The sequence below is a fragment of the Protopterus annectens genome, chromosome 8.part0 (genome assembly GCF_019279795.1).
Source record: "Protopterus annectens isolate FY-2018-M chromosome 8.part0, PAN1.0, whole genome shotgun sequence".
NCBI lineage: Eukaryota > Metazoa > Chordata > Ceratodontiformes > Protopteridae > Protopterus > Protopterus annectens.
In genome coordinates, this window is record NC_056741.1 from 677,182,628 (window position 1) to 677,199,896 (window position 17,269).

Here is a 17,269-nt window from a genome sequence, read left to right on the forward strand (position 1 = left end):
TTACACACCTCCGCAGCTGGCACACAGGCATATGTTCCGTCAGAACAGAGCACATGCCACACATGGCACACGCATCCCGTGTGCCACACACTCACAGCCTGTAAGGCTACACAACACACCTGCTACAGATGTGTCAGGTACCTCTCTTGGGTGCTGCACTGGGGTCCCACTCAACAGGCTGTATCTGGTGAAGGTCACAGTGATATGCCTCAGGGGCACTATGGTCCACCACAGAACACATGCATACAGGTCAGTCAGAGGCATGGACACATATGACTCAGTCATTGACCATGCCACTATGGATGACCTGTGACATACCTCCCTGGACTACATGATAGGGAACATAGAATGGATCTCTCAGCATGTGGCACGGGCCAGTATGAGCCTGATCTTGGTTGCCAACATACCCTCACCAGATATGCTACCACTATATGTAGGAAGGGTGTTGTATGTCTACATTCTGCTCAGTCTCCAATGTCATTCATAGGGTATCCGCTGGCTGTCAACGTGTGCTTACATGCTAGGGAAGCCACAATGATGTGCAAGGGTCAGCTTGCACGTGACACCCATCGCCCGATGTATATTGGTGAAGCTCCTTGATACACACATACTGCCTTATGCTGCAGGACATGGATTACATAGCCACCTCCGCGGGTATCACACAGGATAGGACACTAACAGTGCTGCTACACAACACCAGCAGTGTACACCGCAAGATGCATGCACTGGACACTGTCCTCAGCACGGTGAACTGCAATGTCTGTGCAGTACCAGAGTCCTGATTCATGGCTCACAGGTGCAACCCATCACTGCCAGGTTATGCCTCATACCATGCCTGTCGTCCCCTACACATGTAACACACATGGACAGGCGGGTGGTATCCCAAGGCACCACAGATACACACACCTCCAGGTTGTTGGCACAGCACAAAGCATCAGGGCCTAATCATGTGCAGCTAACAGTGTGTCAGACTGCCATCTGGTTCATAGCCTGGCACACACAACCCTCCCATACACAGGAAAACCACCTATCCTCCATAACAACACTGGCAATATGACAGTCTCAAGAACTGTCTTTATATGGCTGGACTGCATCCAGCCAAACATTGTGCGTGAGCATTACTGTAGCTACAACACACTAGTTGAAGGGTTCACAGCATGTGGTCACTGAATTGCAGTGGAATGACATATTACCACTCCCACAACAGGTGGGAACATGCAGCACCTGTACATCGACTACATGTAGACTATATGGCCCAGACCAGATGTGTATCCCCTGCTGTAGGTATTTTACTATATACACCCACATTGTATAGACACATACCGTCGCCCCTGCACAGTAAGACACAGTCATATTGTTATGCATTGCAAATACCATTTATCCACTCGAGGCATGTGTCAGACATGGTAACTACTGCAGGTCACAGGTATTTATGTGTATGTGTCACACACATACATCATGTGTGCAATGCCATTGCTGGTTTAGGCAATGGCATGCATTGTTATGGACAAAGACCCACACAAGGTCATAATGTGTGACACAACCACACGTGGCAGTTGAGGGTTACCAAAACATACCTATCTGTACTCTGACAATGGTAATAGACCCAATAGCAGAGCGCACTATTGGCATTACTGGCCAACTAGCCCTGTTTGGCTGTGCTGATTGTGTGGTGACATCCCCTGTGGTTACTGGGGGAATATGCAGCATCTGGTGTATTGTAGTATTTGCCAAAAGGATCTGTTCTTTCACACACACCCTACTACCCTAACACACACACACTTTCCATTTGCAGGATTCATACCCCTACCTAACTAAGTCACGACACGTGAGAGACGCGTAGCGGCGCACTATTCGGATTACTAGATTGTTCCTCTTTTCTGGCTGTACTTATAGGGTGCTGACATCATCAGTGTTTTGAAAGGGTAATGTGCATCAGGTAGTGTGATCTCCTGATTGCCAAAACTAACATGTTTTTCATACAGAAATGCACACACACACAAACTCCCCACATCCAAACACACACACACTTGCAGGTTTCAAACCCCTACCTAAATATGTTATGGCACTTGAGAGTGACACTGTAGCAGATTGCGTTATTCTGATTACTGGTGGATATCTCTTCTCCAGCTGTATGTATAGGGTGCTGACATATCACTGTTTGGAAAGGGTAATGTGCATCATGTAGTGTGATCTCCTGATTTCAAAAAAACACATGTCTGTCATACAGAATTGCACACACACAGAGTCCCCACATCCAAACACACCACATGCCATTTACAGGTTTTAAACTCCTACCTAACTATATTATGACACTTGGGAGAGATGCATTAGCAGAGTGTGCTATTTGAATTACTGGGAGGTTGCCCTTCTACTGCTGTACTTATAGGGTGCTGACATCATCAGTGTTTAGAAAGGGGAATGTGCATCCTGTAGTGTGTTCTCCTAGTTGCCAAAAGGGACATTTCCTTTATACATACTTGCACACACACTAACCCCCTCCACACACACTGAGCATTTACAGGATTCAAACCCCTACCTAACTATGTTATGACACTCATGACAGATGCATTAGCGGAGCACGCTATTCAAATTACTGGGAGGTTTCCTTTCTCCTGCTCTACTTATAGGGTGCTGACATCATCAGTGTTTAGAAAGGGGAATGTGCATCCTGTAGTGTGTTCTCCTAGTTGCCAAAAGGGATATTTCCTTCATACAGACTTGCACACACACTAACCCCCTCCACACACACTGAGCATTTGCAGGATTCAAACCCCTACCTAACTATGTTATGACATATTCACATTACTAGGAGATTTTCTCCTGCTGTACTTATAGGGTGCTGACATCATCAGCGTTTAGAAAGGGGAATGTGCATCCTGTAGTGTGTTCTCCTAGTTGCCAAAAGGGATATTTCTTTCATACAGACTTGCACATACGCTAACCCCCTCCACACACACTGAGCATTTACAGGATTCAAACCCCTACCTAACTATGCTATGACACTCGTGACAGATGCATTAGCAGAGCATACTATTCGAATTACTGGAAGGTTTCCCTTCTCCTGCTGTACTTATAGGGTGCTGACATCATCAGTGTTTAGAAAGGGGAATGTGCATCCTGTAGTGTGTTCTCCTAGTTGCCAAAAGGGATATTTCTTTCATACAGACTTGCACACACACTAACCCCCTCCACACACACTGAGCATTTGCAGGATTCAAACCCCTACCTAGCTATGTTATGACACTCGAGACGGACGCATTAGCGGAGCGTGCTATTCACATTACTAGGAGGTTTCCCTTCTCCTGCTGTACTTATAGGGTGCTGACATCATCAGCGTTTAGAAAGGGGAATGTGCATCCTGTAGTGTGTTCTCCTATTTGCCAAAAGGGATATTTCTTTCATACAGACTTGCACACACACTAACCCCCTCCACACACACTGAGCATTTACAGGATTCAAACCCCTACCTAACTATGTTATGACACTCGTGACAGATGCATTAGCGGAGCATGCTATTCGAATTACTGGAAGGTTTCCCTTCTCCTGCTGTACTTATAGGGTGCTGACATCATCAGTGTTTAGAAAGGGGAATGTGCATCCTGTAGTGTGTTCTCCAAGTTGCCAAAAGGGATAATTATATCATACAAACTTACACACACACTAACCCCTCCACACACACTGGGAATTTGCAGGATTCAAACTCCTATCTAACTATATTATGACACTTGAGGGAGACGCATTAGCAGAACGCACTATCCGAATTACTGGGCATCTGTTGTGCACCTGCAGTATTTATAGGGTGCTGACATCTTTATTTCTACAGAGGTATGTACATGTAGTACTACCTGTCAGGTGGGGGATAGCAGATATATGCATTTGCAGCCACCTACGTCAGGGTCAGATATGCACATCGCACTGGAAGGTTATGTTCTATACCATGCTTTGTGACCACAGGACCTGTAACACACAACACAACCAGTCCAGAACACCACACCCACATCCAGGACACACACTTAGCTCCCCTGGGAACAGTGCCGGGATATGCAGGTGTTCACATACACCATTCCTGTTGTTAACATCAGGTACAGGCATATTGTGTGTGAGAACTTCTCAGGCCTCTACCACTTTACCCTACAGCCACTACAATTTGTGGGTCCATGTGCTATGGCAGAACCACACACCACAGCCACATGGGGGAATACATATTGCACCTGTCCATCTGCAACGTGGGTACTCACTGTTCCACACCAGAGGTAGACCACCATTGTTGATATCTGACCATACCCACCTTTCCCTGGACATCCATATCCCATCTCCACCCCCAGGCAAGGTTGTCACTGCACACAAACTGTATTTAGCACAAGCAGACTCTACACTTGTGAGGACTGGGGTGGACGACTTCAGAGGACCCATGCTGGGGGACTATACTGGCCACTCAGCATAATCTTTGACAATTGCATTATATGAGCATGTGTACGGTTTGCATTGATCATGCTATCCCACATATACCCATGACTGCTCCACAACAAGACACCTGTCAGGTGTACACCAGCCATATATGAGCCGTACAACAGACAGAGTGAGCTAATACATTGCAGAGCTGTAGCCCACAGAGGGAGGATATCTGTGAACAGTTCCGGCACAGCACTTCATTCACACATAATCATCACAACACAGTGTTGACAGTGGAATTGTCCAGAGAATGCACATAGGGCTCCCCTCAGTCTGTTATTGACGGACACTTACTGTTAGAGATCCTCAGCAACCCTCTTCCAGCACGCACTGACAACATGGCTGTGGCTTAGCACATTCAATCCCTGGGACCTCCATGGTGCCCCTGCTTGACAGAAGCACAGCTCATTAGCCTCACACGTTGCCTTATGTGACCTACTTTACAGTGGCACAGTAGCCTACTGTACTGGGGATGCAGATGCCAAGCACACTCTGGCTGAGCTGTCATTCCCTAGGGCAACAAGCCTAGTATTGACCTCTACAACCATATGTTCAATTGTTGGATGCACAATATTTGTTGTGCTGTTCTACTGTTTGCAGGTCTTTATTGCCATAGCATTCCCTGTTCCTATGACCAACTTGTGTATCTGTGGAAGATGTTTGCATATGACGGCAATCCACTATATCACTTATGTCTCTGTAGTCATTTACTATGTGCACTGGGCAGATTGCTGTGTTGTGGTTGGTTCCTGGACTGATACGTACAAATACCAGATATGTGTGGCCAACTGCTAAACGGAGATATGGCCTAAGTGTGTGAGCATGCCCAGTTCAGCCTTTCCATGGCATGTTGTCTGACATATGCATCATTTATCAAAGTGTGCGAGCATGCCCAGTGTGAGCTTTCCATATGTTGCACTCTGAAGTCCACCATATATTTGGGTGTGTGTGAACTTCAACAATATCTCACATTTATGGTCATGTGTTGGGTGTCATGTTGTGTACTAACTGGCCAATTGCTTCATGTCTGCCACAACAGGGATTATACTGTGCATGCAGGGATTGCATGGGAGAGTTTGCAGACAGTTCTCAACATACTTTCATAATGACCTAACACTGTAGTACCGTATAGTGTACTGGTTCAGTACTTTCACTGTGGTGGACAGTATCCTGGGCTTTAATCCTATGACTGCTTGACATCTTCATAGTGAGCACAACAGACTGTATAGGGGCCAGTTGTGCACATATGACCATGTTGCATTATGTTCAGATATGGACTACCTACACCAGGCTCGTCCAACATTGGTAGTGTATTCCACAACATGGGTGGACATTGGCAAACACTAGTGATGTTCCCTAGGCCATTTCTGATGCTAGTCACAGGGTGTGTTTGTCGTTCGACATACATTGTAACTGGAGTTTGCCATGACATATGTCATGGTTAGTATACTGTGCCTCCGTCTACCTCTGACATAACAGTGATACCCAGCGTTAGCCTACCATCTCCCATCCACTCATCAGGATTCCTCTTGAGGGGTGTCGATAAGTGACTCTCTGGCTGACCTGTACCGGGAGTTTACTGAAGAGTGGGGGTGCCTTCTGTGTTATGGATCATTCTGTACAGCTTGGCCTATGTATGTCAGTGCTGGGGTTCAGGTCTCTCATGTGCATAGCTCACTTCCATTCAGATTGTATAAGGTGCAGCATGTTCATTGATTCAAGATTGGACATGGCTTCATACATCAGGCACAGCTTGCCTGTAGCTGGGTAGTATGGCAGTGTGTGGGGCTGCAGTTTGTTTACTCAGGCAACACATGGCATCTGTTCATGCTCTTTGCTACTCCTGGTGGGGTACTGTTGTGGACTTTACAGTTGATGGAGGTGTCTGCTGAGGTATATCCCACAGGGGCTATTGTAGTCAATTGTGACACTGATGGAGGATGACTGCAGAGCCACAGTGACATCCCCTTATCTACATCTGCCAACATTCATGTTTGGGTGGGTATATAGTATATGTTTCTGCGAACACTACAGCCACATGTTTGTCCAGTGCAGGATATCTATCACCTTTTGTACCCAGGTCTGTCATTACATGTTAGGTACGTCATGGGTTAACACCTGTGTGGTAATTTGTGGGCACTTACTGTATATCCACGGTTGTTGTCTATACACAGTTCTGCAATTAGCTTGATGACATGGCTATGGCTCCAGTTGTCTGTTTGTAGGTGGCCATTTTGTGGGTTGCTTGTGTCAGCTGGGGGTTAGATATGGTGGGCTGTTTGTACTCCTCTGCATACATGTTCAGTCACAGTCCTTCCATGTTGGCCTATACCTATGGGACATATATACAGAACGGGGGGGGTGGCCAGGACCAGGCCTTGTGGGATGCCACTCATATCTGCTTTGTAGTCTGACATGGATGCGGCATGTCTGACCATGTCAGTTCTGTCCTTGGTCTGGTTTGCAACCCCTCTACTGACATAGGGGTATATATTTAAGCTGGTGAACATATCCATACTGAACTCCTACGGTATTGTCTAGAAGCATATGCACGGTCCAGCTACACTGTGTGGACCACATTGCCCTCATCAATGACCTTAATGACTGCTTCAAATGGGTCAAACATGTTTAGGGGCAGGATCTGCAGTTACGACAGCCACACAGTGTAGGGTCCAGTATCAGTAGGTCCACAATAGCCTTCTGTGCGGTACATACTGATCCTTTCCATAGCTGTGCAGACCAAGCTTGTCAGGATCCTGGGGTGGTAGTTTGCAGTATCAATTCAGGCAACACCTTTGTTGTGAAGGACCACTGTTGTTGTACACTGCTGTTTGGGTACATATCCTGTGGTAAGCCTGACATTGGGCAGTAGTGTGATTTGGCATTCCATTATTCTTGGAGTCCATGTTGGCCTCAGCCCAGGACACCATCACATACCTTTGCTGCTGTGTGTTTTGCTTTGCAGATGATGGCTGTTACCTCAGCATCTGCAATGTCAGGGGACCAGCAGTCTGCTAGGATAGATATTTTGCACTCTGGGGGGGGCGGGTGTTTGCACTGCACCTGTCAGGTTGTATGTTAGCAATATGTGTGTGTGTTTGGTATGTTGTTTGTAATATCTGTGTGATTCGGAGCATATCTGTGGATGCCCAACATGGTTCCTACCATCAGTTAGGTAAGCCTTGTGATTATCCTTAGTGTCCTGTACAATTTGTATCTTTATAGGTTCATGGGTTCATACTAGGCTATCCACCCTAGGGCATTAGTAAGCCTAGCCAGAGTGTGTGTGTCTTTCGCCACCCCTTGCTATGTGTCTATTATGGCCATTTATGAATGTCTTTACTGTGCCTCTGTCTGTTCGTGACACAGTGAAGACCCCCAGTATACATGTACGATCATCCATCCACTTGGCAATATTCCTGTTGAGGGGTGTCAGTGAGGGGCTCTGCCTAACATGGATTGGGATCCTGTTTCTGGGTGTGGGGAGCCTCTGGGTTATGTATCTGTCCCTCCAGCACATCTTATTTCATTATGTGTTGAGGCTGACATCTGTCACTCTCACAGCTCCAATGGCTTTGATTTCCTGTGGTGGAGCATGTCCATTACTCTTGTGTTGGACATGGCCTTGTACAACAGACATACAATGCCTCTGTGTAGGCAGTCTGTGACTGCATTCAGCTGGGGTGTCTACAGCCAGGCAGCATATGACATATATTTCACAGCCTTTATCCTCTTGGTGGGGTAACTATGAGGTCTTCCGAACCGCTGTAGGTGTCACGTACGGTACATCCCATATGAGTCTTTGTACTAGATTATGGGTCTGATAAGGGAACAGTACAGTGGCACAGTGACCTCTGTTGATGTAGATGTGAATCCTTTCATGATACGGTGTCCAATATCGACAATCTTCCTAGCCACATTGGCATTGTGAGTGTCACATGACAGATTACTGTCGACTTGTGTCCCTAGGTCCCTGATTACTCCTTGCATACATAATGGTTTGCCACCTATGTGGTAATTTGTGTGTACCTTGTCTGGTATTTGGTGGGACATTCATACTGTCCAGTGTCTTCAGGATGTCTGGGTGGAGTTCTTGTGTGTGAGAGTGTGGTCTGTCACATGCTACAGACTGTACAGCAGTTTTGACTACACTTTGGTGCACATGGGTGGTCTCCGCTGCTTTGTGCATTGTCAGTTACCTGGCCATATGGGTGTCTGTGCTGCATATGGATAGTCCCCCTCCTTTGATGTTTTGGTCCAGGTGTTGGGGCCATAACACATGATATGTGGTATAACCTGGTAGTGCTGGTGTGCTATCACTAGGCTTGCAGCAGGCTTCTGTCACTGCACAGACATCGATGTTCTCCATAATGGAAAGTGCCTCAGGGGCATGCATATTACAGTTTACACATCTGGCATTGGTCAGCATTACCCTTATGTTTCTTACCACTTATGTTTTCTAGGGTGGTGGGTAGTCTTTTTGGCCTTGCCTACATACGGCTCTTTGGAGGTGGCAAAGGCCTTATCCAGTATCCAGACGCACAGGGGTAACAGGTGCAAGCCATCCCTGGAACAGCAGCATGGCTTGTCATGCTTGACATCTCAAGCAGACAGACATTAGACCCTCTTGGACTGACAGCTGTAACTGTGCCAGCTGTTAAACATGATCATTCTGTGTTTGTACTGTGGCATCATTCTTGGTGAGGGTTGGATGCTGCACACAGCCAGTGTCATACTGGCCTGGGGTACATACTCAGAGAGATTATCCATGTCTCTTTTCATGTAGACCAGGGAGGTACATCTCAGGTCATTCACACCAGCATGGACATTGAGTGCATCATATTTCTGCTTGCTTTGGGGTGACCTGCGTACTTGTGTTATGTGGCATTTTGTGGCAGCCTACAGGCAGCTTACTCTACCCTTTCCCTTGTTCAGTCTGGTGAGTGGGACAGCAGTGTGTCTGCCTATACAGACACCTATTACAACTGTATCAGGCATGTTGTTTCTCCTTCTGGCCTGTGACTGTTTGGCACACCAGCTTTGTGTACTATTCGTTGCATGTGCTATGTTTGGAGGTTGTGGTTGCTTGTGATCTGCCTTGGAGGCTTCTGTTGGTGTGGTGTGTTTGTAATTAGGGCCTCCGGGAATGTTTTTCTGTGTTTATGTGTTTGGTTTACAGTTGTGGTAGGTCTATGTGGGACTGGGTTTGTGGTGTATGTGGTTACCTTCTCCTCCCGACTAGTTTTGACAGTACTGAGTTGGGGGAGCTCAACCTCTGGTTTGGATACATGGTTGCATCTATCACATATATTTGTATTTATTGGGGGGAGTTGTGGTTGTCTGTGTACTTGGGACAGGTGTCACATTGTCTCTGGATTCACAGATTCTACTTGTTGTGGCTGGACTTAGTGGATTGTATGTGTGGACATATGTTATTGCCATACTACTGGTCAGTGATTACTTCCCTTTTTATGTTTGCTCTATCATGTGGTAGCTTTCTCATTCTCTTGCATGGTTTGGTAATGGCTGGAGTCCAGCATGCCAGATGCCTGTGTGTATGGCATTGTGTGTTGTTGTTATTTGTGATTGCATACTCCAAGCATTCCTGGCTGTGTTAATGGAATGCCTGTATAACATGTTCTGCGGTGTGTCCCATATTCTGTACTTGCACAGGGCCTTTTGTGGATTCAACATCAGTTTGGAGGGCTGCAACCTATGCTTTACACATGTTTTTCACTGTGGTATTCTGGCCAGGGACTGGGATCGGGATGTGTATATCCAGTGTGATTACTCTATGGTCTGGTCTTACCAGTGAAGGATACACTTCTCATCTTGCCATCCAGTACACATGTTGCTGATTATCACATCCAGTATGCTTACCCCTCTTGTGGGAGTGGTACGTTGTTCCTGGGCATTTTTGTTTATGGATTCTGGGAACTTTTCTCCAACTGTGTTGGTGCTAGTATAATGCTCCCAGTGTATGTCTGGGTATTTTCACTCAAGAAATATAATGTTGTTTTGGGGGCTTGATATAATCATGTATTCCAACATAGGCCAGGTGCAGTTCCTGGTATTAGGACAGTAGTCTGCAGCAGGTTATATACTGGGAGGCGGTTTTAGCCATTGGTATTTGACCATGGCTAATCCATGCTGCTTCTTGTTGTGGTACCAACATGGGGGTGTGGTTATCCTTGACATTTATTGCTAGTCACCCTCCTTTTGTAGCTTGTTCCATGTTTTGCGGCTGTACAGCACAGTATGAGGTGTGACCTGGTAGTGTTAGGGTGCTGATGTGAGCCTTGACCCAGTTCTCTATTACAGGACTGATATCTACATTTTCCATACTGTGTGCATTTACACTGCACACATCTTGCTGTTTAGACTTCTGGCATTGGGTAGCATTACATCTAGGTTCCTATCCCTTGTGGTACCTATGAAGGTGGGTTTGTGTTTTGAGACTTACCTATTCAGGGAATGCTGTGGGTACTGACAGCCTTTGCCAGTATCCATGGGACATGGAATGATAGGTGCACGCCACCCCTAGCAGGTGGTGCATCATGTCATGCTCTGCATGTCTTTCCAGCCTGAAACACATTGGCTCCCCTTTGACTAACTGCATTACTTCAGCCAGTTATTGCACTTGATCATCCCATCATCATTTTGTGGCTTCATGCTTGGTGAGGGTGGATGTTAGTCAGGGTGCTCAGGTGTGCATATAGTACATGGTGTTACATTACTTAACACATGGCATTCATGCCTCAGGTGGTGCTGCAGGGCTGCCTCTGTCGGATGCGCATATTACACTTCCCTGTACATGTTTGTGAGCAGGTCATGTCATTTTAGGCATCCATGTTATTATTTGAGTGAGTCAGAGGGGGTATCATTCCCAGGGTTCCTACTGAGCCAGTGTATGTGCTATGCATTGCCTCTTTGCCAAGGCCAGGGCATACTGGGCACGCCTCCTTCTGCCTACTGGGGAAGGCTCAGGTTGTTCCTCCTCCGAGTCACGCTCTGCCTGTGATGACCTTGGCAATGGTGGGGGGATGTTTGGACCAGCCCTCTGCTGGTCCTGCTGCAGCTGTTTTCGCAAGATCATATTATGTAGCATAGCACATACCATGACAATCTGGGTACATGTAGTTGGTGTGTACTGCAAGGTTCCACCAGATGTGTCCAGACACCGGAACTGTGACTTGAGCAGCCCAAACACATGCTCTATTACATTACATGTTTGTGCATGTGCCTCATTATGGCATTCCTGTTCAGGTGTGTGTGCGTTTCTGATGGGTGTCATCAGCCACGGCTCCAGTGCATAACCTGCATCCCCCACTAGGTGTCTGTGTGGGATGTCCCCATTGGCAAATGTCTGGTACAGCTGCGTCAAATGCCAGATGTGGGAATCATGGTAACTCCCAGGGCAGCCAGCACACACATTCATTATTATGCCCTGGGCATCACACTCGACCTGGCAGTTGATGGAGGGGAAGCCCTTGCGGTTAATTTAGGCCCTACCCCGCTCACCGGCTGGTGCTTTGATGCGTATGTGCGTGCAGTCTATTGCACCCACTACCTCAGGGTATTCCGCTATTTGCTGGAAGAGACGCATATTGCTGGCCAATACCTCATGGGCATTGGGGAAATATACATGATCACCAACATGTGCTGACATGGCATCCAGGAACTGGTGCAGTACCCTGGAGGCTGATGCCTGTGATATCCCTATCATATCGCCAGTTGGTCTCTGGAAGGTACCTGTTGCTAGTATTCTTAGGCCAACACATACCTTGATTTCCACTGGGATGGGTTCCCCTCTGTTAGTTCTGTGTGTGAGGCGTGGCCTGCACAGCTCAACAATTTGCTGCAGGAGCTCTCTGTCCACTATATAGCGCTCTACTATCTCCAGCTCATGTAACCCGTGGTAGGTGACCCTGGGCCTGTACACTCTTCTCCATCTCCTCACTGTGGGTTGTCTGGCACCATCTGCATTGTCACCACCCTCAGCAAGTCACCTATGTCTCATTATGACAGCTATGGCAGCCCCTAACATTTCTGCTCTGAGTGAAGCTTTTTCAGTTTTCACTTCTATTAGCTTACTCCTGTCTTGCAGTGTCTCTTAAGAGAAACATCCTGCACTACTGTTTGCAGAGTTTTAAGTGCTGGGCTGGGCTACTATTCTGCCTGTGTAATTGTCTGCTTCTAATTGTTTTCACCTGCTAGCTTCAGCAGTTATCCCTGCTAGCTTCCTACTAATTCTGTTGCTTCCTTTTTCCTTTCTGTTTCCTCAGGAGGGAGCAACGTGCATACCAGCAGAAACACGCTCACAGTGGCTTACACGCACGCACACGTGCTTACACGGTTCAGAATCTACTTATTTGGGTTAAAACGCACGCACACCTGTGCAAACACTGTTACACGTCTGCCAACAGGCTCCCACATGCTCAGCCTGCCCTACACACGCGCACACCAGCACAAACAGTGTTAAACATCTCCCAACATGCTCCCACATGCTCAGTCTGCCTTACACGCACACACACTGCCCTACTCGCGCTTCATGGTGCGCACACGTGCACATGCACGCCCAGCAAGAAACTTTGGTGTAAGTAACAGTGTACACCTTCCATTTCTTGACTTTCCCAGACTTATCTTGTGGCACACCTCTTTCCATGATCTGTGTCTGTCATCTGTCATGTTACACTAACCTCTAATGAACTGCATTTCTTTCTACCATTCCCCCCTGTGATGTCACCTATCTCATACTCTATTCCTCCCCCTTATGTATCTCTTACACTACTCAGACTGTGCTCATTTGCTATGTGACTGTGAGATTCAGTATCCTAACCCTCATTTACATGAGATTGCCTACTAATGCTTAGTTACATGTCTTAGACTCAGTTTCCCCCCTTAGCAACCACTACACGGTGGCCATGTTGTTTTTGGTCTGCTGGTCCCTGCATTGTCATTCCATGTATTGCATGAAACCCACATTTGTGGGTTTATAACCTTCATTTTTATGTTTTATACAGCGCAGCCCATTTGCGCAGGGCTGCGCTGGGTTTAAACATATATTTTTATTATTTTTGCATCGGGTTACCTTGCCAATGGCCACATATTTGGCCATTGGCATGCTGCCTGAGACATATGCACCCTTTATTTGGAGCTGACATGGCTCCGTTGTGGAATTTGCAGAAACGTACTCAGTTGTCAACTGAGTACATTTCTGCAGCTAAAACGTCTCTTACACGGGCTGGTTTCTGCTTCATGGATCGCTAATATACCTCATTTGCATACCTTTCGGCTGCAAGTGAGGTATTTAGCATGTCCACGCCCAGTCCGTGTAAGAGACGTTTTAGCTGGTCTCTTACACGGAGTTTAGGGCTGTTCCTGGATCGTGAGGCTTGCATGGAGTGTTACACGTCTCTTACACTCCGTGCAAGCCTTCGTGAATCCTGCCCATTATGTCATACTGCAGGTAATTGTTTTAGTGTACATTGCACTAAATGCACTTTTCTTTAATGTGTCATTACTGCTGTTATTACAATATTTTCAACCATGGTAGCTATTTTGGCTGTCTGCATAAACTTTTGGAGCAGGCATGCCTGTAGGCAAACTTGAATGTTTCTTCTTTCTGTGCTCGTCTTGCTCTGTATGGTGTTGCTGGCCTTAAAATTTTGCTTGTATTTGTGGAAGTGGGATACGTAGCATGCATATGTGATTAGTGCTGCTGCTCATCAAGCTAGTATGTAAATTCTGTGTAGGCTTCAAGCGAAGCTTCCACAGAGTTTACATAATCCCAAGGTTCAAGTCGATTACTTTATTCACAACCAAATAGTAATCACACTGTTAGCAGTCAATAAAACAAGGAGCAAGACACACACACACACACACACACACACACACACACACACACACACACACACACACAATGTATCCATCAATTAAACCACTTCTATGACTGTACACCTCAGATACGTGCTTGAGATCAAACAACTGAAGAAATTAGTAAATAATAGCCCAGAAATGTATCTCAGCATACTGCTCTCAGAACAATACAGTGCAACCCATCGCAACTCCCTTCTGTCCTGTCAAGGTCTTAGCTCAAGAAACCCAACAATAGGAAAAATGTTTTAATTATTGCTTTTATATACATAGAAAGTTGCTACGTCAACAGGTTTTGTGTTAGCAAGCATTTATGGAAGTATATGTAGTCTAAAAGTACATGTGACCAGACCACCTAGAGTCATTTTTTACAGTGTCAAGTGGCTAGCCCTGACACAGCATGCAGCCTGCAATCTGTGTTCTTCCCATAACAGTTATCACCTACAGCTACAAAGCTTTTGCAGTAGTAGACACCAGCTAGAGTGTGTATTGCTGCCCATGCCTCCATTCAATTCTTGAGTGAGCTTGAAGTGGAAAGATCCATCATGATTTTGGGGGAACCCACACCAATATTGGGAGAACATGTAAACTTCACACAACTATTGGTCCAAGATCACTTGGGAGGCAAAGATATTAATCATTATGCCAACCATCTGATGAGTGATAAACATTGCTGGAATCTGGAATCAGTGTAGGCTATGCACAAGGTCCCAAACACATACTTATGACAGTGTTCAGACTCAAAGAGAGGCTGCCAGTGGGACTCGATTTGCATCAGGGTTACAGTCTTTGCTTACTGCTGTTAATACTGGTGATAGACTTCATTAGCAAACAGGTCAGAGGAGATGCATCAACAAAGGTGCTGATGTATCCAGATGATGTTGCATTACAAGCAAACTCTGAATGGGAACTTCAGCAAATGATTGAAGAAAGCAAAACTGAATGGACACAGGATGAAAACAGAGTATGAACGAGACTATTGTAATTACATCAAATGAGGAAAATCAGAAGATGCTGAAAACTGATAGAAAGGAAAATAGTGGAGCAGGTTAAGAATATAAACTATCTGCGAGGGGTGTATCAGGAGAAGGGAAGTCTGAATAAGGAGCTCAAATCTAGAAGCAGTGATGATATAGTTTGTGACAGAAGATTTCCAAAAAAATGAAAAGTAATTTGTACAAAATGGTGGTGTGATCAGCACTTCAAACCTGGGTAGTAAAAGAGTGAAGGCATAGCAGCTGAGGAAACTAGACTTGATGCAGATGAATTGCCTAAGGAAGGTAGTAGGATGCACACTGTGGTGCAAATAATGACATTGGAGCAGAAGTCAAAGTAACTCCAACTGCATAGAAGGTTGAAGACAGTAGATTATAATCATTCAGGCACATGTGCAGGAAAGCAGAAGAGGATTTGGAAGAGACAAGAAAAATGTAAGAGGAAATGAGCAAATCCAGTAAAGAGATCGATGAATTGAGTGAGAAAAGACCTGCAACAGTCAGGCATGTTTCTGGAAGAAGGTAGTAGAGTGGCACTGAGTTAAGAGAGGTAGCAACAGTTTATGGGACTTTCTGCCCCATGTAGAACATTTGAAAAAAGAAGGTTGATAGTGATGGAGTCTGAAACTCATGTGTATCATTGTTTAGTGACTTGAGTCCACAATGCTTTACCAGAAAGCCAATGATCAAAAACACACACACACACACACACACACACACACACACACACACACACACACACACACACACACACACAAACACATACACCAGAGTATCAGTTACAGCCACTTGTATGACTTTACAACTCAGTTATTTGCTTGAGATCAAATGGATGTATAACTCCATAAACAATTGCCAGGAAACATACCTCAATTACTGCAATAACCATACAGCCTATCCTACTGCAACTTCACTCAGCCCTCTCAGCTTCTTATATGAAGAATCAGAGACAAAGACACAAAATTAGGAACAGATTTGAAATATTTATCTTATATGCTTAAAAAATTGCTAGAATATCAAGCTTTGCATTAGCAAGTATTTTCTGAAGGATAGAAAGCCTGAAACTCAAATACCTATCATTAATTGGTGACTGGAACTCACAACAATTTGCCAGGAAGACAATTTTACTAGAAATAAAACAAAATACATGTCAACTTCTTTGCTCAAGAATTCTGGATGAAGTCAAAATAATGGAGGAAGGTCCAAAAAAGGACAAACTTTAAATATTACTTTTTTATCTGTCTGCTAACTAAATAAACCCACAGGACAAAGTGTCCCTTTTCAAGGGCAAACCAGAAGCACTGTCTGGTTAAGCAAATGGAGGCAAAAGGAATAAAACCTAGTACATGTAACTACAGGAAGCAGCTAGATAACAGCTCAGGACCTTAGTTTAGTAACACCACAAAGTCTTATGCAGCAGACAACTGAAATTTGCTTAAAAAGATAACAGAACAACAGCTGTTGCATCTGCATGCATGTTCTGAACAATGAAAACTAAGAAATTCTAATGACTGCCATCATTAACTGACTGTAATCCTCCACAATTTCCAGAAAATGAGGACATTAACAAGAGACAGTTGATAAATATGAGGCTAAATCATAGATGTATTGGAAAATCAGGACTAGATAAGAAACAGCTACATTCAATTCATTTAAAAAGTTAACAGAGCAACTGGTTTTGCATCCATGTGCATTTTCTGCACAAAAAGAAGCTCTAACGAATGGCATTATTGACTGACTATCTCAGTGATTTACCATAAAATGAAACATTTTAGGAGGAAGGATGAAAAAGTATGACCTAAATCAAGAAAGTTCTGCAAAACTAGGACCATGTCTACATTCAGACATGCATCTCCTCCCAAACAAACACATACAGACACATTGTATACTGCATAATTACTTATCAAATCCACACTAAACGTGGTAATGTCTTCACACTTCAT